This window comes from Hippichthys cyanospilos, chromosome 13 (genome assembly GCF_059441005.1).
Source record: "Hippichthys cyanospilos isolate Australia breed blue-spotted pipefish chromosome 13, RoL_Hcya_1.0, whole genome shotgun sequence".
NCBI lineage: Eukaryota > Metazoa > Chordata > Actinopteri > Syngnathiformes > Syngnathidae > Hippichthys > Hippichthys cyanospilos.
The window spans coordinates 2,497,501-2,522,249 of NC_142381.1; the positions used below are offsets into that span (position 1 = coordinate 2,497,501).

The 24,749-nt window shown below is 41.7% G+C and overlaps 1 protein-coding gene across 1 annotated transcript in view; it reads right to left on the bottom strand.

The window, feature by feature from the left end:
* fat4 (FAT atypical cadherin 4) overlaps positions 1-24,749 on the bottom strand; it is a 112,859-nt gene that overhangs the window by 82,887 nt on the left and 5,223 nt on the right. The window lies entirely within an intron of this gene.

Consider the following 24,749-nt stretch of genomic DNA (forward strand, 5'->3'; position numbering starts at 1 on the left):
GGGCCTTCTTCGGTACGGCGCCCCCCCCCCCCCCCCCCCAGCCGCCAGGCCGCAAACAACAACAGCGCCATCAGTAAGTGACAACCCCCCAGGCGGAGGGGCTGCGGCCTCCGGGGTCGGCGCTGCAAACAGAGCCACGGGAAGCAGAACCTCGCCATTCACGCCGTCGGCCTTTATTTGTCGGCCCCGCTTGCCGCCCGCCGCACACATTCCCCATCTTGGGCGACCATTTCCTTTTGGGGGCGGGGGTGCTCGTCACATGCATCACTATGGACATCTGAACGTTCTGGGGGGGGTTGGCATTAATTGTCAAAAGCAGGAAGTCGGGAAATGCGGTCGGGTAAATCATTGAGTTATTTAGATTTGTTTTTCATTTTTAAAATGAATGATTTTGAAACTCAGCTAAATCATAAAACTCATAAAAATCATTTACAGTGGACCCCGGGGTTACGGCGTCCCTGGCTTACTTTTTTTTCACATTACAAAATGGAATACTATGTTTTTGTACCCGCTTTACGTAATTTTTCCCGCTTTACGGCATCACCAACTGCCATGACCTGTGGGGTTAGCCGTGTTTATTTTGTTTTGCCTCCCTCTTCAGGCGTTTTGGGGTAATAGTTGATTTTTTTTTTAAATGATTTCATTATGACTACAGTGCAAATCGCAAAAATTTCTCTGTTCATTTACGATGCGCCAGCCTCATAAAAACCTAATGGAAAATCCATATTTTTAGCTATTCATTGCTATTACTGTATGTCCAGTATTTGATGCATTTGTAGGATTTCTGTCAATCTTTTGAAGCCTACGTGAGCAAAGTTGCTAAAAACAGAGGTTTATCTTTTAGAAGCTGTTCCAAAAAACACAGTCTAGTTAAAAAAAAAAAAAAAATCATAGTAACAGATTCCAACTATGGTCCTCCAGACAATATTGTACAAATATGCATTTTGTTCAATAACGCCTTTAATCCCGACGTGCAAAGGAGCCCGCCGAGGGGAGCCTAATAAGGACGTAAGCCGCCAGATCAGCGAAGTTCCGAGACGCGCGCAGGTGCGATGCTTTGCTATGATTGCGGAGGCAAAGCCGCGCCGACCTCTCGGCGAATTAGTCCAAATTCAAACGGTATTAATGCCCCGTCCGAGCACCTACGAGCCAATCCCGCGCCGGATCCCGGCCGGGGGCCTCACGCATCACTCAGCGTGTCCGGAGGTGTTGAAATGTAAATTTCCTTATCTGAAACCTCCGACTCCAGCTGCAAAACTCAAACTCCGGCAGCAAGTTTATTATCTCGCGTCGATGAAAAAATAAACATGCCGTGTTATGTTGTCCGCCGACATTATCTCCAATCGGTTTCGGGGTAGCGGTCTCAAAACATATTGAGCCCTGGGATCGAAATTTAGACCCAATTCGGGCTTTTTGATGTTTTTGATGTGTGATATCAAAGGGAAAGCATAAAAATCAAAACACTAGGAGGCTAAAATATTGCATAGATTGTCAAAACAAGACGACTTTCAATACGCCATGCTCTCGTCCCCTCTAAAATGCTTGCAAATGGGTAGTCGAGAGGAATACCAAATTCAGCCCATATCAGGCTCATTTACTGCCATGGAAATATTGTCAACATCGGACATATTGAAAACTCAAAGTTTTATCATGCATTTCACACCCACTTGTGCATTTGTCCTTTCAACGGCAACTCGCAAATGGGGCGCAATAGACATTTTTGTGTTGACACCCCCAAAACCACCGGGTGGCGCTAGCGGGCAACTTATGACATTTGCATGCCTTTTAATGACTTCTATAGTTGGCTTAGCCTGGACTCCAAAGTCACTATACTTGCCATCATAATATTCCTATTTCAATTTCATACATATATAAGTATACAGTGGTGTTACCTTTGCAGATCTCACATTTTTACAAAAAAATAGGGCGTGTACCCCCCAAAAAACAAACAAACAATATATACGTATGTATAGATAGGGCCGATGCCACTGAAAATTTCGAGGGCTTCAAAGTCAGCCCAAATTGGCTGATAATAAGTTAAAGATTGCAAAACCCTAGCTGCAGAGCCCCACATTTAATGAATGCAGCTGACAAATATCTTCTGATAGCCCATTAGGAGCAGAAGCGTCTTCTTCTTGATGGAAGCGAGGACAATTTGCGCGTTAATTACCGTTATAGTTATTTGCCGAGACCACCGGGGTGGCCTCGTCCCGCTGAATAATCATAGTTGCCTTTCAGGGTGTGGAGAACTTCTCAAAAGGCCTGGGCTTAGTGTCACACAAGGCTTTACAGAGGATCCCACAAAGGACAAAGCTCTCACACTCACTTATATAGAATCCATAAGAAGGAGCGTTGTAATTGCGCATGTATGGTATTCACATTCGGATTTATCAGGGGGGAGCATTTGGGACGGTAAAAGGAATAAGGTCCCCAAGTGGAACATATTACAGTATCATTTTTGGTTAGTGGTGTAGTGTGGTTCAATATGGGTTCGAAAATACTGTCTCACGAAAACCTATGCGAACAGAAATGTGATCCAAACTGGTTTTCGGACCTACCGTTTTCACCTACCATATTTCTCCATGTACACAAAACCAGACAAACTTTCTCCACATTTTTGTCTTTGAATAACATTAATTAACTAATTTGATATAATATGCATCCATTATAGCACGTTTTGCACTTTCAAAGGAACTTCCATCAAGCGCCGCATTTTTGACTCAACGAGACTGCGTGGATCATTTTTTCGGCAGACTTTGACCCATTATGAAAAGGAAAATGCGGCTTGACTTGTCCATTCAAGACATGGCACGCGTGGATGTCAGCAGGTGTAGGGAGAAACACCACGAAGAACAACCGATCCGCACCCTGATCTCGCCACGGTCGTTACTTATGTAAAGATGGCTTCAGCAAAACATTGGAGATCTCCATTTCAAACAAATTGGAAAGGTCCGAAGAAGACTAGCCGTGGAAGAGTAATGAGAATGTTTGCGCAAACGACGAGCAGGAAGGAGAGGACGTCCGAGATTTAGATGGGAAGAGATAATTAGTGTGTGAGATAGTGATTATGACTCTTAGGATTTTGCAAAAAATATAATCAGCAGTCCCAAAAAAATAAAGCATTGAAACGTCAAATCATCTTATTGTTGCAACATTACTAACAACAGTTGCAACAGTATGTTTTTCAATATATAATGAAGAAATGACGTACCGTAATTTTATTATTATAACAACACAAACCATGTGTTTTAATCGGACAGCCACGATCTACGTAACCACTAAAGTGTTACACTCGCGTTTTCGTAAAATTCACCCAAATTGAAGTAAAAAAGGGCGGGTCGACTTGTGCACGGAGAAGTACGGAATTTACGTTATCGGGTTCTAGCATCACTCAGTCAAACTCAGAACTAGTTGTCAGAATGTCCTTCGTGGGATCCAAAGAAGCAACCCTGTCAACCGTAAAACTTTATGTACCGTGTCGCTGATCACAAGACCGCATGAATCGCTAAACGCCGAGGTAAACTGTCACTCGTCGTCACGGTATCACGTGTCTAGCGCTTTAAAATCCACATATACAAAATCATTTCAACTGGCTGACAACATTAACGTACGCTGAAGGGTAGAATGGGCGGGCTCTACTTTTTCCCATTTAGTCAAACAAGGTGAAAAGCCTGGGAATTACCCATAAGGGCCGGAGAAATCTCGGCTAGCCCCGTGCCGGGCCAAAAGGGCGTCAGTGGAAACACTCCCTTCAGCAAACAAAGAGGAAATCGCCCCGGGGGGAAGAATTTGCTCATTAATTCGACTTAGCTCAATTTTACACCCTTTTTTTCAGGAAGCGCTGAGTGACGGCTTCTATACAAAGGCGGCATTGAGACATCTTCGCGTGTGTGACGAAAAGTGCTTTGGATTCGATAAGGCCGTAAGGCACCGAGACCGCCACTTAGGCGCTAGGAAAGTTTCCAATCCGCCTCTTATTATGACATCTTAAGACCCCCGAGCAGATTTTCGTCCCAACTGGACGTAATGTATATCGAAACGAATTTTGCAGTATGACTTTCATTAAAGGATCTAGATCATGGTATTTTTTTTAACTTTCCACAGTTAAAGTAAATTTGAAAAATTGGCGATTTATTTTCTCATTAAATATGAGCACTTTGGTTGCGACATTTCGAACCAGGAGGTGAAACGTCTCGTTTACTGAAGCCTCACCTCGTACCGTGTGGCTTCGGTGCCCCTTTCACGGTGTTTGTTTAAAAGCTAACTGGCCACTAAACAATAACAAGAAGAACAGCTAACCAGCTAGCCATTTCCTTGAGCTCTCTCACTCAACCCTAGAATGAAAACCAAAATAAGAAAACGCGAGCATCTCCTCGGATAAGACGGGAGTGTATTTACTCTCGCACAGGCGGTTTAGGGCGATACGAAAGCGTGGTTCTCTGAAACCGTTTTTATCTGCTTGGTGCTGAGAGTGCAGAATAAGCAAAGAATTATTAGGAATGGGGTGTTTAAGGTGACAATTTAACATTGGGACATGGCTAAAAACTCCTAAAAGTTTAATTTCTATGATATAAATTCTTTAAATTGACAGCACAACAAAAAAAGCCCCTATTGCTGCTGTACATGCTATGATTTTGGGTAAAGGCTGACGGACCAACAATTACAATTTGGGTCAGCATAAAAAATAAGGGAAAGGGTTCTACATTACAGACGATTTGTAAACGAGAGACCAAAAGAAAAAAAACCTTAAAATTTTGACCTCTGTGAATAACATCAAAGCAGTTTTTGCATTTCTAAATATTGTCAATCATCTTTGCGAACTCATTTACATCTGGTAAGTCTTCACATAACTGAACGCACCTTGATAAGTGCTGCTCGTTTGGTTAGCAATCAAGTACAAATTGGCCCAGCATTTTTCTAACATCTCTGTGTGAAACAGATGCACTTATTTCCCTTCCCCCTGAGGGGAGAAGGTAGGTGTTTCTTTGGCGGGGAACCGCTACTCAAGGAAATACAGTAAATCTTCGAAAACAGTTGCTCCGAGGTACGTCTGATTCCCCCCTATCGTTGCGAGGCAACTTGAGTTTTTCATCAAGCGCCTACAAAAACAGCTCTTTGGCTCACCAGACAAGTCCGGAGACAAGCGTGAGGTCATGCGTGATGAATGCAACTTGATAAAAAGTTAAGTGTCTTTACTCCGGTCGGCCCGGGCGACAATTGAGAGGAGGTTTCCTTTAATAGGGTTATCTTGACTTTCTCAGGGCGTACGCTTTCCTTGGCAGGAACGGTTGAGCTTGATCCTTGGCCTGGCTTTCCGGGAACTTTCTCTTCCTCAAAGTTGGGATGAGAAGTTGTATTCTCAAAAGTAGGTATGGCCCATTTTACCACCGTTTTTTTTTTTTTACCCTACCTCCTTCGCTTTCTTTCGCTCACCGGTGGGGTTTAACCTCGGGTCACCACCAACTTCTTAATCAGTTCAGCACATGACCGTGCCTTTCAATCCCCGCATACCAGGAGGGAAGCACTCCCTGATACAGTATATTACGATAAAGAGCTCACACCCCAAAATCGAGGGTCCACATCCCCCCTTGGTATGAAAGCGAAGGACCTTGATACATCAATGGGAAGATTTTGGTGCGGGCCGTCGGGGGAGGGGCGAAGGAGCACTTCTTCTCCGGAAAATCCTCACTTCAAAAGAAGGCGGCATTAGGCTGAAAGGCGGGACGGGGGGGGGGGGGGGGGGTGGGTGGGTTTGCGGGATGAGGATGGAGTCCCTCTGCAAAGTAAGCCAACTTACTGCGGTCACCAAGCGAAAGAATGCGAGGGGGAACCGAGACGCTAACCGTACCGCTTTGAAGAAACTCTTAATGGTAACCAGCGCCTTAAAAAAAATCTAAAAGGGATTCGCAACCTTGATTTAAGAGCATTTGACTCTCATTGTGTTCTCATTACAAGGCTCTCGGAAAACGCCGAGAGGACGCAAGTTGAGGGCGGCAATTTCCTGGGTTAGAGCAAAAAGCTCCAAGGTTAAAGGTCACAAAAGTGCTCTCAGAAGGTTAGACGGCAAGTCCATGCAGGTTAAAGTGCAGCCCCCGATGTTGTAATTCTTCATGCCGGTCGTAAAACTGACAAGCTTTGAAACCCCCTGCGTCTTTTGAGTGAGCTTGAAACAAAATTAAGAAAGGGCAAGAGGTGAGGAAGACTGGGTGGACCCCATAACATGGACGCGTACAACGTCTAATTTTTCTGTTTTTTTTCTAAAGGAATCACACACTAGACTATGACTAGACTAGACTAAGGTCTCGGCATCTGCAGGGGTAGCAAAGTCCAGTCCTTGTGAGCCACAATCCGTCCGGATTCAAATCACTAATTTATCGGTATGCATCACAGAATCTTGATCACGACCGCGATCATTTGAATCAGGCGTGTTGGTTGAAGGTCAACATCCAACGCAGGCTGGATCGCGGCTCTCGAGAACCGGACTCCGACACCCCTGAACTAGAGCGACCCTGACCGAGAAAATAAAGGATGACGGGGTAAGTTTGACCCCGTCTGAAGGGACGGAATTTCCACACAATTTGCAACTTCATCATTTCTATTTGCAGTTAATCCGTCTTCAGAGCCATAGATTGACTTCATACTTTGGGTTTATTTGCTTGACTGAATGCCCGTTCTGCGCTTTTGCTTTTCGGGGCGCTGAATCATGGTTTTGATGTATTTTTGGCAATCCTTATCAATGTATAAGTCTCTGTATATGGCACCCGACCAGAAACGGCTCATTTGAACTTCCTGGAAATCTACCAACATGCGGCCCACGGCCAAAATTTATCAAGAGGCAAACAGAACCAGGACCCCCTCCATCAAAGAAAGAGCCTCGATAAGAGCGGCTAAGTAACCTTTTGAGAAAGCCGATATGACGGATAGAAAAGATAACTAAAAGCATGAGTCTAGTGTTTAGTTCATTGGATGCACGCATAGCGGATTTGATCTTTCTCACCGAATTACTTTTTCCGTCCGTCCATTTCCAGCAGCGATTGTCCTCATTAAGGTCCAAGGATTGGCGGATCTTACACCAGCTGACCCTGGGCGATTTACAAGTTTAATGGCTCTAATGAACTCACCAAATGTTTATTTAAAGCACTGGTGTAAAACTGAAGGCCCAGGGGCTAGATCCGGCCCACCATATCATTTGATATGGCCCGTGAAATTCAGATTTAACGTCCAAGTTTCTGGCTAAAATACCAAACTTGCAAGGTGTCTTTGCTTCTAAAATTTTCCCCATCTCTCTTTTGAACTGTTTTTACCAGCCTCTGATTTCAAAACTAGCTAAAAAGTGTACAAATTTGATTCTCAGTTATTCCGGCCCTGTGACAGCAAATACAAATTCACTTTCAGCAAAGGTTACTTTGTATGGGGTCTATACAAGTTACAGGTTAGTCCTAATCTGAAAAAAAAAAAGATAACCATTAACCTTGACTTTCAAGTTCAGGTCTTCACCGAAGCTAACAGGGACAAGCAAAAAACCTGAGAGCAGGACAGTCAAAAGCCACTGGCAGTCACTCGCGAGTCTCTTTATGCCTCCACAAGTGAAGAGCACTCATCTCGGAATGAAGACAACAAACACAAGCGCCTCACTCGGTGGTGACGGTTAGGGGGGGTTGTTGTTTGAGGGGTCAGAGAACGAAACGGCAACACCGCCGCCGCCACTTGACAGAATGAAAAAGCGGTAAGTGAATTGTGGGGGGTGTTTGAAAGAGGGTGGGAACGGCACTTGAGTCCCCAATGGAGGACGCAAGCCTCCCAACAGCGGCGGCAGCAGTCAGTGGCCCGGGTGCTTGTGAAGCGGGGGGCGGCGGGGGCACACAGGGGCTACTGTTCCCATTCAGGTCTTTGTCTCCCGGGAGCGCTCTTGTTTTTCCACTGCGCCGCACAATGAAGGCGGCGTGCACCCCCCACTCCAGTCCACCCTTCCTCCCCTCCTGTCAATACAACACCTATCAAGACCCTGAATGGCCCAATCAGCCTTCCCAGGAACATCAAATCAGCCAACGCGGAAAGTGGGCGACAGCTAAAACTCGGAAAAATATTTCAAAGGCGTCAACCCCGAACAAAAGTTCCATCAGGGCGACCGGACTCTTCTCGGTTGTTGAAGGCAAAATCAAACAGACGGGTGGAGAAACGAGGAGAAGCATTTTGGATTAACCCTTTAATGGGCACGGTGGACAATTTCTGCGCCGGTACAGCTAGCTAACCTTTTTTATAAATGTACAACTGCTCTAAAATAATAAATAACTAAAAATGATTAAACTATAAGAATAAAATAACAAAATAACTAAAATAATTTCACCGAGAATGTCGCGGTACAGCTAGCTAACGTTTTTGCCCCGGTACAGCTAGCTAACGTTTCTTATAAATGTACAACTGCTCTAAAATAATAAATAACTAAAAATGATTAAACTATAAGAATAAAATAACAAAATAACTAAAATAATTTCACCGAGAATGTCGCGGTACAGCTGGCTAACGTTTTTGCCCTGGTACAGCTAGCTAACGTTTCTTATAAATGTACAACTGCTCTAAAATAATAAATAACTAAAAATGATTAAACAATAATAATAAAATAACAAAATAACTAAAATAATTTCACCGAGAATGCCGCGGTACAGCTAGCTAACGTTTTTGCCCCGGTACAGCTAGCTAACGTTTCTTATAAATGTACAACTGCTCTAAAATAATAAATAACTAAAAATGATTAAACTATAAGAATAAAATAACAAAATAACTAAAATAATTTCACCAAGAATGCCGCGGTACAGCTAGCTAACGTTTCTTATAAATGTACAATTGCTCTAAAACAATATATAATTAAACTATAATAATAAAATAAAAATAATAATGAAAATAAAAAAATATCTAAAACTAGAGCTGCAAGCAGCTATAAAGGGCCCTCGCAGGCCTGTGCACGTTGGGGTATGAACAGGTCGGGGTATGAACAAGGACTATGAACGATGAAAAAGTAGTTGTAGATGACTTCAGTGCAGGACTCTTACCAAATATGTAAAATTTAGACAAGGTGGGACAATGTGGGTGGAGTTATTGCAGCTTTTATTGTTCCAATTTTGTGACTTTCAATGCCATATAGGCCACACCCACTGTCGAAACATCGTACTGATTTGTGGAGGGCATAAGGCATGGCCACTGGCTTTTCAGAAAACATTTAAGGGATATCACTTCAAGGGGCTCAGCAGAGTACATAAAAACGTTAAGGAGTTGCTATATTTTTTGCTGCCACTGGGTGGCGCTCGTACTATGATAAAAAATAGGCTTGTAGGTGTGTTTCACAATAGACTCTCATCCCATATATGAAGTTTTAAAAATATCAGATCGTCTAGGTCCAATTACAGCAACTTTTACCGTTTTCGTGCGAGACATCAGATTTTGAGTTGGCATAGAGGCCACGCCCTTTAATGAAAAGTCATAAAAGTTGAGAACCTTAATGTTCCAATGTGTCATAGCTTTTCTGACCATTTTTGAGTTCATTTAGTCAAACAGGCATTTCACAGTACATAAAAGTATAAAAAAATAGATTTTTGTCCGCCACTGGGTGGCGCTGTAAATGATTTGAAAGTTTATCACATAGCTGTATTATTGCATGACTTTTAAAGTCCCAGGAAAGTTTCAGGTGGTTTAAAGCTGTCATAGCTGAGTTATTAAGATTTTTGTCACTCTTGGCAAAGGAAGTATTAAACATAATTTGAAGCTCCGCCCCCATCTTTTATGTCGAGAGATCTTCACGATATTTAGACTATGTGTGCCCCTCAGTTGGATAATGATTCATGCCAAAGTTGAAGGTAATGGGGTGAATCGTTTAAAAGAGAAAAAGGCACTAGTTTGAGACCAGCTAATGTCTAAGAATGGGACAAAACTGCACATTAAAAAAATTCATAACAATTTTTCTGTACATCCTAGCACATCACTTCTATTGACATTTTTGTAGGTCTTACAGTCCTTCATTAGCCTACAAAGTTTCATAGCTGTCGGTCAAACCAAACAGGATTGACTGTAATCTTTCAACTAATGATTTTTTTTGCAGCCACTAGGTGGCGCTAGCTTTAAACTGGAATAAATTTTTGTCACTATGTTCAGGAGAATATTTTTATCCAATGTGTGAAATTGTGAGAAGATCAGATCATCTGGGTCAAATTACAGCAACTTTTACTGGACAGATAAAGCTTCGGAATGAAAATGGTCATAGAGGCCACGCCCATTATCGAAACTTCGTAAAATTTGGTGGAGGTCAGCAAGGCTGTCTAGAGGCTTGTCAGACTTAATTTCAGCGATATTACTTCAAAGGGCTCAGCTAAACACATAAAAACAATTAAAAAATGCTATATTTTTGCCTGCCACTAGGTGGCGCTCACACTATAGCAAAAAATAAGTTGATAGGTGTATTCCGCATTGGAAATCCATCAAATATGTAATGTTTAGAAAAGACAAGACCATCTGGGTCCAAATACAGCAACTTTGTTCGTTTTCGCGAGAAATCAGACTGACATTTTTGTTTGCCACTAGGTGGCCTTATAAGCAATTGAAGATTTTTTTAAACACATGTGTTAAGGACTTGAGTCTTCATGTGTCTGTGAAGTTTCAGATTTTTCCAAGCTTGGAAAGCTGAGTTATAAAGGTTTGTTTCACATGTGGCAAAGTAATCATCAAAGGCATAATATGAAGCCCCGCCCCCAATATATTTGATGGCGGATCATCACAAAAATTTGAACAATTGTGCCTCACAGTCAGATAAAACATCACAGCAAATTTGAAGTCGATCGGGTCAAGCGTTTGGGAGAAAAAAGGAGCAGTTCGGGACCTGCAAATGAGCAAAAACGGGCTAAAGGTGCACATTCAAAAATTCATAACTCTCTTTCTGTACATCTGAGCATAGGGCTCGCGCTGACTTTTTTGTAGGGCTCGAGGTCCTACATAAGGCTACAAATTTTTGGAGCTCTAGGTCAAACGGGCCGGGAGTGAGAGGCTATTTTCCACTCATAAGGCCATTTTGGGGCCAATTACAGCCACATTTTTCGTTTTGGCGAGTCATCTGACTTTGAGGTGGCGTGCAGACTACGCCCATTATCGAAACGTCGTAAAATTTTAAAATCTTAATATTCCATGTCTTAATGATATTCTGACCAATTTTCATTTGTTTTACTCAAACAAACTGAGCACAATACATGAAAGTGTAAAAAATGACATTTTAATCAACCACTAGGCGGCGCTAGAAGCTATTTAAAAAAACTTTTTTTAAAGGTGTTAAAGACATAAGTTTCCATGTGTCTATGAAGTTTTAGATTTTTTTAAGCTAGTACATCAAAGTTATTAAGGTTTTTGTCCCTCTTGGCGAAGGAAAAATTGAACACATAATTTGAAGCCACGCCCCTATCATATATGTCAGCGGATCTGCACCAAATTTTGCCCACTTGTGCCCCTATGTGTGAATATGGACCACAGCAAATTTGAAGGCGATTGAGTAAAGCGTTTAGGAGAAACAAGGAGCAGTTTTGGACCTGCAAACGTGCAAAAATGGGCCAAAAATGCACATTCAAAAATTCATAACTGTTTTTCTGTACATCTGAGCACATGGCTCGCGCTGACTTTTTTGTAGGTCTCTAGGTCCTACATATGCCTAAAAATTTTCGTAGCTCTAGGTCAAACGGGCCGGGACCAGGTGCACTTTTTCGACCTTAGGTGGCGCTGCAGAGCCATTTTTTTTGCATTGTTTTGGGAAACACAAAAATCTCAAATTTTTCACCGGGCCCGACAAATGTGCAAATTTTGGTGACTTTTCGTGCATGTTTAGGCCCTCAAAAATGGAAAAGCGCTGCACAGTAAATAATAATAATAATAATAATAATAATAATAATAATAATCCGGAGAAAAACAAGAGGGCTCTCGCAGCGGTAGCTGCTCGGGCCCTAATAATAAAATATCAAACACAATTTCACCGAGAATGCCGCGGTACAGCTAGCTAACGTTTTTGCCCCGGTACTGCTAGCTAACGTTTCTTATAAATGTACAATTGCTCTAAAACAATATATAATTAAACTATAATAATAAAATAAAAATAATAATGAAAATAAAAAAATATCTAAAATAATAAAATATCAAACACAATTTCACCGAGAATGCCGCGGTACAGCTAGCTAACGTCTTTGCCCCGGTACAGCTAGCTAACGTTTCTTATAAATGTACAATTGCTCTAAAACAATATATAATTAAACTATAATAATAAAATAAAAATAATAATGAAAATAAAAAAATATCTAAAATAATAACATAACAAACACAATTTCACCGGGAATGCCGCGGTACAGCTAGCTAACGTTTTTGCCCCAGTACAGCTAGCTAACGTTTCTTATAAATGTACAATTGCTCTAAAACAATATATAATTAAACTATAATAATAAAATAAAAATAATAATGAAAATAAAAAAATATCTAAAATAAAAAAAAATAACAAACACAATTTCACCGGGAATGCCGCGGCACAGCTAGCTAACGTTTTTCACGGTCAATGATGGGACTGCGGTCAATCCGACGTTTCCTGAGCGGGACCAAGAGGCGGGACGCTGGGAATACTGGGACTCAACATTTAACTCCAGCCTTCTGACCCAATCAAGTGGAAGAGAAGACAGGCTTTGTCCATCTTGGCCCATCCAAAGAAAAAAGTCCGGGAAAGGGAAAGGCGATGTAAAGATTTTGCCAAGCTTTTGTCACGCCTGGAGGAGCGCCTCAGTCAATCGCTGTCAGATCAAGACGGCGAGAAAAGAAAAACGGCCGCGCTTCGGCTTTTATTTTTCAAAAGGGAAACGCTCCGTCCCCGCGCCAAGTCGGGAGAGCCCCCCATAGACGGAATTACACAGTTACTCTCAAAGCATTTGCATTTCAAAGATGGCGCGCTGGCCTGAATGCGGCTCGTTTCCCCCCGTGTCCATAGAAACACTCCAAAAGGTAGAAAATTCACTCCGCTGAACTTTAAACGACTTTATTAAAGTGTCGCTAATCAGAAGCCCGAGACACAAGGTCTTAGTGTTTTTGGGCAAAATGCACGGGGGAAAAAAAAAACCTGACCCGTTAAGAGTATTACTTTGAAAAGCCTTGTTGATGTCCGCCGTCGCGCGACGTCGGGGAGAAAAATTAGGACCGGAAATATTCCGAGAATCTTGCATTGTGTTCAGTTCTTGTGTCGGAATAGTCCGGCCCGCCTGCGTTTTACGAGAGCTGAACTGTTTGGTGACCAGGCGGTCGAGGCCCGGGGGCCGGATCCCGAATCTCAAAATTTTGGAGGAACTCTTGCAGGAGACGACCAAATTTTGGGCTTGTTTTACTGAAAAAATCTGGAATTTTAGGTCAAACTGGCCCAAATATTGGGCTGTTTTTTTTTGTAAATAACATTTTTTAATTGTTTTTTTTTATTTGTTTTTTCAACCAACTGTTTTTTGGGGGGCGAGGGGATAAAATTTCATATACGCAAGTTTAATGTTAATATGTATTATATTTGTTATAAATGTACAATTGCTCTCATTTTTTTCAATTATACATTGTAATGTACATTCTAAATATGCAAATATTTTTCTTTTCTTTCTTGATGAATTTAAAATGATTTTGCTTATGATTTTACACAGGCATTTTTTTTTCTCAAATATCCTACTGTATTACGATATTCATCTGACTTAATTTAAGAATGATTTCATGAAAATATGGGACTTTTTTCATTAAGTTACTTTTTTCTGAAAAAAAACCCACTGATGAATAATATTATAATACTTATTAATATAATAATTAGAAATAGAAGAAAATACTTTATCATCTTTTCATTTTAGAAAATATTTACCTTCTATCTAGGAGTTAAATAGCAAGATAAAATGTTTTAATGAAAATCAAAATATTTTCTTGAAAATTTTTTCTTGACTCTCATATTAGAAAACTATTTTCTCATAATTTTTCTTGAATTTTATATCACCGTTTTTTTCTGCGTCAGTCCAGGATAACAGGCCTGTGCGTGAACTTTCCCGGGCTTTGCATTTTAACGCCCGCTCTCGGTTTCCGCCGTTTCTATCTGACGCAAGTAGCGCGCAACGGGCTAACTGATTTGCGGGGAGATTTGTCCACCCGTTCGTTGGACTTTCCTCGGGGAGCGTTAATCGTACCACGCGTTGGAGCGGCGCGATAAAGCCTCTGGAGCTGGCGGGCCGCGGAATGCTAAGTTAGCATGTCGCTAACACGCTATCCTTTCCAAACCGTTCTGGCACGCGGACCCCTCGGCAGAAAATCGCCGGCATTCCGCCATAATGGGATAACAAGGCAAGGAATAATCCCTGGCACACAATGGCGAGGTTTTGAAAAGACCCCTTTGGAGCGCTCTGCGGCAAATTTTACAGCCGCCGACCCACCGACGATGTAATCTCTGCTAGGGGAAAGGGGGGGTGGTCTCCAACACCTCCTTCTGCTCTATCCGTCCCCACGGACGCGGCGAGACCTCAATTTCACAAGTCCGCGATGAGGGGGGGGGGTAATGACAGTGAAAAAAGATAGCGAGAAGAAGGCCAAATGGGGTTGGGCGGAGGAGGAGGAGGAGGGGCCTACAGAGCCTTTGATCTTCCAGGCGGGTCTTAATCATATACATCCCAAATGAAGCGTCCCGGGAATTGTCCCGTCGGCTAATTCGCCGGCGAGAACGAATCAAAAGACGGCTCCCGGTAAGCCACGCCAAGCAACAACAAACAAACGAGAGAATCAACAATGGCCTAATGAATGATATGAATCTGATTTCGCCAAATAAACAACTTTAATGAGAGCGGCGCAAATCTATGATTTGGAAGAGGGGAGCTTGTTGCTTTTTCTTAATTAACTCATGCAAACCCGTAGACAGATTTTTTTCATGTATTTTTCATGGCTCGGGCACTCAAAATCAGGAACTTTATTTATTTACGCGTATATACGTACCGCATTTTCCGCACTATAAGGCACACCCTCAATGAATGACATATTTGAAAACTTTTTCCATATATAAGGCGCACCGGATTATAAGGCGCACCCTCGATTAATGACATATTTCAAAACTTTTCCCATATATAAGGCGCACCAGATTATAAGGCACACCCTCGATTAATGACATATTTCAAAACCTTTTCCATGTATAAGGCGCACCAAATTATAAGGCGCACCCTCGATTAATGACACATTTGAAAACTTTTTCCATATATAAGGCGCACTGGATTATAAGGCGCACCCTCAATGAATGACATATTTTCAAACTTTTTCAATCACAATATAGCGATACTCAAAGTAATAACAATAATAACTCAAATAATAACTCAATAGCATAATAAGTCAATGTCAATATGAGCAACCTTGTTCAACTGTAAACAAACAAAAGAAACAGGTCAAGCTTACTTTCAGTTCATTCCCCATCTACCAATCTCAATATTGATCCATATATAAGGCGCACCTGATTATAAGGCGCACCATCAGCTTTTTGGAAAAAAAAAATTGGATTTTAGGTGCGCCTTATAGTGCAGAAAATACGGTACATCAGGGTTAGGGTTAAGGTTGGATCACGAGTATCCCGCAGACCTGTTCTGCAAATTGTTTATAAGTGATAGAACATTGTGATTTTTTAGGAATTTCACCATTATGGTTATATGACTTATACATTCCATATTACGTATGATTTACATATTTCCTACAGCTGTTTCTTAATTATTGTGAGAAATCAATAACATGATCAGGGCGTTCACATTACTCAGTACCAAAGAAGCTCTCGGTTTCAAAACGCTTGGTGACTCCTGACGTACGTTTATACAGAAAACTATTTTGAGACCCTTTTTTATCTTATTATTTTTTAATCTGTAAATTGGTCGCTGAAAATGAATATCCGGACTCTATAAAGCCGTATAAATATACGTATGAGTGTGTGTATAAATACATAAGTGATATTCATGAGTGAATCATTTTGTCCTTTTAGCATCGTTTGCAATATTGTGATTTTTGTCATGTCAAATTCACTTTTTGAGGCCTTTTTTTAAAAAAAAATCTCTAAATTGGTACCTGGAATCGAAAGTCTGCACTCTGTAAAGCCGTCTAAATATACGTATAAATATATGTATAAATACATAAGTGGTATCCGTGGAATCATTTTATCCTTTCAGCATGCCGTGTGCAATATTGTGATTATGATTTTCTAAATGTCGAATCCACGTATTTGTTTTGAGAACGTTCAACTCCGTTTTCCAAGGAGAGCAAGCGTTTCTCGTCGGCGTGACCCCGAATCGGAAAAATCTCTGACAGGCGGCGCGAAAGGGGGCTACCGTTCCCCCCCCCGGAGAAGAGAAGCGCGTTGCAAGCGTTTCCAACAAAGTGTCAACGATTGCGTGTAAATTCTTGGGATTGTTGCGCCGAAGCCACCAAACATTTGCAGATGTGCGCCACGCTTGAGGAGCGTCGAGCCCCACTTCATATTTCAACGCTTGCCCCCTTAATCACCCCCGCCTCAAGGGGGCAACGAGCAGGGAGATGGCCCATCCCGAGTGTGTTGCGAGACCGCAAGATAGCGAAGAACCGGGGGCCGGATGAGACGTTTTGACAGACGTGAGGGTTTTTTTTTTTTGGGGGGGGGGGGGGCAAACTGGTTCCATATGAGCACAGCTGGCACGGCTGAAGCCCCGGGCCCAAAGTGGACGGCGGGCGTCGCGTGGAAAAGTTCAAGGAGGGGAATCTTGAGTTTCACACACACACACGTCTGATTGGTCTCCGTGTGGTCAGCTAAGAAGAGCCGAGAAAAAAAAATATCTTGGTTGATACAAGTTGATTTCTGCTAAAATGCTTCTCCAGTTTCCACACTGGCTGGCTCATGCAAAAGGTCCCACTATATCATTAGCCATCCAAACTGCCTGCAGGGTAACAAAAGACGAGGACGTTTGAGAAGCTTTACAGATTTTCTTTGCAGTATTTCAAATCTGACACTTTTCCCTTCATAATTTTATGAATGAAAGGCTAACCTATCGAGCTAGCGAGTTCAACATGTTTGGATGGATGGAGATAGATAGATATCTAGATAGATGCTTGTTAGCTAGCTAGCTTGAAAAATAGTAGGCTAGCTAGGTAGCTGTTTAGCTCAACAGATAGAAACAGATAGATAGATAGATAGTTAGATAGATAGATAGATGTTAGCTAGCTAGCTTGAAAAATAGTAGGCTAGCTAAGTTGCTATTTAGCGCAACAGATAGATAGATAGATAGATAGATAGATAGATAGATGCTTTTTAGCTAGCTAGCTTGAAAAATAGTAAGCTAGCTAGGTAGCTATTTAGCTCAACAGATAGATAGATAGATAGATAGATAGATAGATAGATAGATAGATAGATAGATAGATAGATAGATAGATAGATAGATAGATAGATAGATAGATAGATAGATAGATAGATAGATAGATAGATAGATATTAGATAGATAGATAGATGCTTGGTAGCTACCTAGCTTGAAAAATAGTAAACTAGCTAGGTAGCTATTTAGCTCAACAGATAGATAGATAGATAGATAGATAGATAGATAGATAGATAGATAGATAGATAGATAGATAGATAGATAGATAGATAGATAGATAGATAGATAGATAGATAGATATTTAGCTAGCTAGCTAGCTGGCTAGCTGGCTAGATCAATAGATAGATAGATAGATAGATAGATAGATAGATAGATAGATAGATAGATAGATAGATAGATAGATAGATAGATAGATAGATAGAGATAGATAGATAGATAGATAGATAGATAGATAGATAGATAGGTAGATAGATAGATAATAGAGCTCTCGCTAGATAAAAATGATTGTTCAAAAAAATGCATATTTGATGATCTGTTTTCTCCGCGAGCTGAAAGTGTCTCAATATTTATCCCCCGTTTTTCAATTGAAAGCAGCTGGAGGATGGGGGGGGGCATGACAACAACACAGGACAAAACAAAGCACGAGAGAGCGAGAAGTATTACGGAGGGTGGCGAGGAGGCTTCTTCTGGAAAACTCATAAAATAAGAGTAAGGGGGGGGGGGATACAATAAGACGGACTCTCACGTCCGCGGTGCCAGCGGATCTTGTGAAGCGCTACGTGGTCCTCCAGCTCCCAACCGGCCCCTAAATAATCATCCCTTCACCGCCTGAGAAGATGAGCTACATGTGCGAGAATTACTGGTAAAAATGGAGAAATCGTAAAGTATATGACCATTTTTTGGGGGGGGGTCCAAATGTCACGATGGCATCGCTTAGATGCGGGATGACGACTTTGCGAAGATCTTCTTTTTACGAGCCTCCGAAATGACTGTTTGACCTCCGCGGAAAGCGCTGACGGCAAACTAAGTGGAGCGTTTTTTTTTGTCTTCTTCGTCCAATGGAAGCGCTTTTAAATTTAAACACCATGTCCCTCAGAAGACCCGTTTAAGACGAACTGGAGGAGGACTCGACGCAGAACAAACTGTGCAGGCCTGTGCCGTAATTCACGGTCTAATTGCAGTATTTTTTTGCGGGCGTGTGTGTGATTCACGCGTTAATCCGGACGCGGAAGTCGAGACGTAGCATGCGGCGTCCCGCTAGGTGGTCGCGTTGGATGAACGCGGTAAAGGGGAGTGGCGCTTCTCGTCCATTTTATGAGACAACGGCTGTAAATTGAGGATAAACAGGCGTGCCCGTCCGCTGCCGGAAAGACGCTCACGTTTGACCCCCGCTTGAACTCCGAAACCACCACACGGTTTCTTGTTATTGACTCATTCAGTCACAAAGACGTTTTTTTACGATTTTTTGGGGTTTTTCGTATCTACTTATATATATTTTTGTGTTGTGTTGCATTGCCAGCCAATAATGAATGGAATTAACGGGACAAATTTTGCAAAAAATTTTGACCCAACTCGGGCTTTTTGATGTTTTTGAAGCGTGATTTCAAAATAAAAGCATAATCACAAAACATTAGGAGGCTAAAATATTGTATGGATTGTCAAAACGAGGCAATTTTCAATATGGCAGGCTGCCATCCCTTCTGAATTCTTGCAAACGGGAGGTGGAGAGGTACAACGCATAGGTGTCAAACTTAGCCCATGTCGGGCTCGTTTACTGCCATTCAAAATTGGAAATATTGTCCATTTTGGACATATTGAAAACCCAATGTTTTATCATGCATTTTATCATGCAACAGGGGGCACTAGAAATGTTTGTGTTGAAACCACCAGGTGGCGCTAGGTGGCTAACATGCATGTATGAATGAAAAAAAAATACAAATTGTTGCTTTTCGCCCCCAATTTTTTCTTGTTATTTTTCATCTTTCTATGATTTATAACAAAGACTTTCCGCAAAACCAGAGGCGTCAAACATACGGCCCGTGGGCCAGTTCTGGCCTGCAAATGTGTTTAATCCGGCCCCTGAGAAGACTTTGTAAAGTATAAAAATGACCTGAATTTTTTAATAAATGAAAAACTACTGCATCAAACACTAATTAAGTTTGGTTACGCTAAAATACGCTAAGCTAACAGCTCCGGCGGCTAGCAAAATCCGGGACTGGAATTGGCGATGGCCTTTCTGCTCCTCGTGCAAAGTCAAGGCGAGGCAAACGGCGGTTAAAATAACACACGCGTGCTCTGCACTGCATTTTTCTCCTTGTGTGACTTTTGATTGTCATGCGTCATTTAGTGGCAGTAAAAAAGTCGGCGGGTTCCCGCCTCCTACAAACAAACGACTTCTCCGCTGGGAGTTCCTTGTTTTGTTTTGTTTTTTTCTCCTTTCTCGCGATCTACACTCTGATCAAAAAACCGCTGGTAGATTTTCCTTTTTTTTAATGCAATCAGACCAAAAAGAACGATCTAAAGTTTCCAAGCCTCGCTTTCACTCGGGCGTGGCGGCCTTGATGAAGAGAAGTCGGCTATGGGAACGTGTAGGTAGGATTTTAGATAAACGCTTACCTCCCCCGCACCCACCCAGGAGACACTCAATTTTGCAATAATTTGATTGTTCCAATCAGTTTGTTCTTAATTTGAAAAGAGAAAGACATGTATTGCTCTTATTACAGCCTTGAAGACATTAAAATAGATTAAACTATGATATAGGCACACAATATTTTACCAAGGAGTCATTAAAAGCGACTGGCGGTCCGCCAGGCTTTTCCTGACCCGCCCTCTTTGGCCTAAAGGCCAATCACAGGACACACAGAGACAAGCAACCGTTCACGCGCCCAATCACACCAAATGACATTTTAGTGTGTCCAACACACTTTCCATGCATGTTTTTGGATGGCGGAAGGAAGCCGCAGTGCCTTGAGAGAACCCACGCGGGCTCGGGGAGAACATGCAAACTTCACACAGGACGCCCAGAGCGTGGTGGATTCGAACTCTATCTTAATCTTTCTATCTTATCTTATCTTAATCCGTCTCTTAACCCTATCCACTGTTCCACTGAGCCGCCGCCATAAGTGCATGTTACAGTTAATTTGCTCTTAATTTGAAAAGAAAACTGAATTACTCCACTGCAGACACCCGGTGAAAATCTCTGCATGGCCTTCACGTACCCCAAATCTGAGATGGATGATAACCGCTATTCATAATCAGATGTACACCTATTTGATTGACAGCTGTCATTTGAGCGCGGCGTACTTTCAACGCATCTGGTGACCACTCATCCGAACCGATTTCTTCACAATTTTCATACTTGCTCATTTCTATAATTGTTGAAATTTGGTAAGATTCCGTTGCAACAATCTTCTCTGCGGCGTGTCACATTATTTTGCTTCAAAGCGAAGGAAAAGAAGCATTGAAATGAGCTGTATGAAACCAAAAGCGCCCGCTACCTTTGACCCCCCCCCAATTCCTTGCAACAGCCTGCATCTGGCACTAAAATGTTTCCATGCCCCGCTCTCCCCCCTCATAAGCACACACACACACACACACACACACACACGCACACACACACACCCTTTCCCCTTTATACCCACGACTCCAATCGCCTTTTTTTTTTTTTTGGCCTTTTCAATCCCGTCCAGCCAAAAGGTCCACGTCCATCTATGTTCTTTTTCCTCGTAAATCTGCCGAGTCAAAACGCTGCCGGCACGCAGCAAAACATAACAAACGGCACAATGAAAAAAAAAAAGGAAAAAACATGCTGCTGCTGGATTGTTTATCTACAGAGACAGAGCAGAAAAAAAAAAGAAAGCCTGCCTGTGTTTACTTTGGACGCCAAGAACGACTTGGGCAGCGGTTGATGTGCCGCTTGATTGATATTCGGTTTGGAGGGTAGAAAAGAAAAAAAAAAAACTTAAGTAGTAGTAGGAACTCAAGGATATGAAGTGACAAGGAATGCTGGAAATTAATTGAGAAAAGAGATGTTTTTGTTTTCTAATATGGATAATTAGCAGTCAAGGAGGCCGGTAACTGATTTTTTTGGCAACCCTCAAACGCCACAGTAAAAGTTGGGCACGATATCATACGAGATTTGTTTTTCGGCTTTTTGCAAAAGTTTTTTTTTTTTTTTTAGATTCATTTATTTGTATATTTGTTTTTAGTGATTCATTTTCATTTCATTATTAAGTTGTTTGTTTTTTTTTAATTGTATTGTTTAGTTGTATTTATCTCAGCTCCAAGTATGAAAGGGTGAGATTTGTTCTTTGGCTTTTTGTAAAATTATTCCTTTTTTTTTTCTATTTTTTACACATTTACATTTTATTTTTGTAAGTTTTTATAAAGTTTTTATTTTATTATTTAATTTTATTATTTTTTGTTTGTATAATTTGTTGCATTTACTTATACTTTGATTTATTATTGACTCATTTATTTTTAGACAAAGGCAGTAAAATGATTTAATTGCTTGTTTGATTTCAAACTTGATGGAGGCAAAATCACAACTTTTTTTTTTTACATTGTTACTAGCAAATTTTTTTCTGAATTATTTATCTATAATTTATTATTTATTTTATTCATTTTTATTATTTATGTTATTATGATGATATTTTTGTAGCATTTAGATGTATTTATTGATTTATTTCATTGTATTAATCATTGTTTTATTATTGTATTAATTATTGTTTAGTTGTATTTATTTATTAATAGATTCATTTATTTTGAACACAATTTCACACTTTTTACACCAACACCGGCAATTGATTTTCAGAATCATATATTTATCTGTAATTTATTGTTGATTTTTTTTTTATTGTATTATTTAATTGTATTTTTTTCTTCATATCATTTAGCTGTATTTATTTATCGACAAAAGCCGAAAACAAAAGATTTACTTGCTTCCTTCATTTCACGCTGGATGTGGGGGGGGGGGGGGGGCACTCCACAGAGAACTTTATTGACATTCACGCCGTTAAAAAGTCCATTTAGCGCAAGACTGAATGTCCCCCTTTAAAATACAGCCCTCGCCAGTTAAACGACGGCTTCGGAAGATGACGGGCGGCGTGGATGATTTCCATCCATTCTTCTGGGGAAACGTGTTTCAAAATCCAAACAAACGGAACGGGACAAGATTCCTTCCACCGCATCGTTTCGGGACGTGATGAATGTCGACTCTGATCCAAATGGCGAAGAAAAAAAAAAAAAAAGACACATCCTCCGACAGACTATGACAATGCATTCCGCAACAATACTAAAGTCCGTAGCCAAGAAGGTCCGGACCCTGCCAGGAAGCGACACAAAGACTCAAATTCAAAACCCGGATTCCATTCTTCAATCTAGCGCTTATGACCTCCAACTTTCTTTCAGTTTATGGAGTACGTCACGTTCGGATCGGCGAGGACAAATGGGAAAAGCGACGCGGACGGGGACAGCAAGTAGCCAACTTCCTGTCATGCGAGGGAAAGGCAAAGGGGTCGTGACCGCCCCGACCCGCTCTCACGAGCGTCACTCCGCCTTCTCGCTACCAGGTATCTATCGTATAAACACTCCGCTGGAAAAACATTAGTCTAAGTCCGGCGGTTTACGCTGCGAAAAAAAAAGCGATCGAAAAAGGGGAAAAAAAACGGAGCGTATTTCCACATGTGAGCTCTTCGGACTTTTTATTGGATCTCACGCTTCTCGTAATGCGGCCAGATGAGCCGGGGTAAGGTAAAGTCATCTCGGCGTGGCGGGGAGGGGGGAGGAGGGGGGAGTGGGGGGGTGACGAAGTTCAAACATCTCCAGTTTGAAAGTCTGGGAATGATGTCTCATTAAGACGGCCATGGTGCCGCTAAGTGGGAAGGCCTGAGGGCACGACCGAGGAACGCTTGATAGTCCCGACAAATATTCTGCAGGTCCAGCTGCATAATCCCGATTTAAAGCATCGAGACTAGTTTTTCCCTGCATAAAGGAAATCATTTGAAAACCACCACAAGAATGAGCCATAAATGTACAACTCAACTGACGAAAAAAAAAAACTGTCAGAAAAAGCCTACTAGAACAGCGTTCCTCAATTGGGGCTATGTGGACCTGCTATTTGGGCTACGTGAGATGTTAGCGGGCTTCCTGCAGGTAGCGGCAAACCACTTGAATGCTTTGAAATGCCGTGGCCAGAACAGTACAGTTTTCTTTTCGGATTAAGAGCAAATCAACTGTAATGTAAACTGAAATTGCTAAACACGCAAAAATGACTCAGCTAAGAATGTAAAACTTAATTTTGGGGTCAGGAAAAGCATGGCGGGCTACCAAACTCTGAAATGGTTCATTTTAATGTTAGGCACATTTATATTAATAATAAATGAAGACATGAAACGGCTTATTGTTAAATTGTGTTATAGGGACTCGTTTGCGTGACTTTTATTAAGTTTTGTACGGATGCTCATGAGCTGCACAATTTTCCAGCCAGATATAAAATAGATCTTCTGGAGTTGCCGAGTAAAATATGCCTGACAAATGTAGCGCCAAGTACATAAAATAAAAAGAAAAAATCAAGACGTGTATGACACAGCATTAATGATTTTTTTTTTCAATCTAAAAACAAAAGCTGGTTCGTTAAAGATTGAGAACCGTTGCACCAGAACATCTGATTGTTTTGATCCAAAACAGGAACGCATATTTTCTAATATGACCATTTATTTACTACTGTATGAATATGTATTTGTCTCGGTCGCGAAGGTGCATCATGTGAAGATGGACGCCGAGGGGGGGGGCAGGGTAGATTGGGGTCACCTACCAAGGATCACTTTTGTTTCGACGCTAAGTCTGCATCATAGCAACAGCTGTTTCTAATATTTTGACCGCCCTCATATCGCTAAATACAGTAAATATTAGAACCAGCTGCCACGCTGCGACCGCAATAATAAACACATTGTTGGATTGATCACCAGTGATTGAAAACAGAGCGTTAGCACAACGGGAAAGTGACAATTCTCATTCCATCACGCAGGTGTCCCACATTGGGCTCAAACATTTGCTTTTCATTTGGGGGGGGGGGGGCAAACAATCGACCCCGAGAAGGTGCGTCACCAACACAAACACCGAGTCAAAGCTCGGGTTTCACCCTTTTCGCCCTCGGCGGCGTCTCGGCCGGGCTTAAGAGGCCGTCCCATTTGAACGGTCACTTATTGGAGACCTTCTCGGTCATATCTTGGAAGCGGGCGGGACCACCCCCGCCGCCAGAACAGCCCCGGGGCGCGCGCGCATGCGACACGTAGCCTTTTCAATAACTCTCTAACTCTGCCCCCTTCTACCGGGATCGGTTTCCATCGGCACATGAAGCGGCTCCCT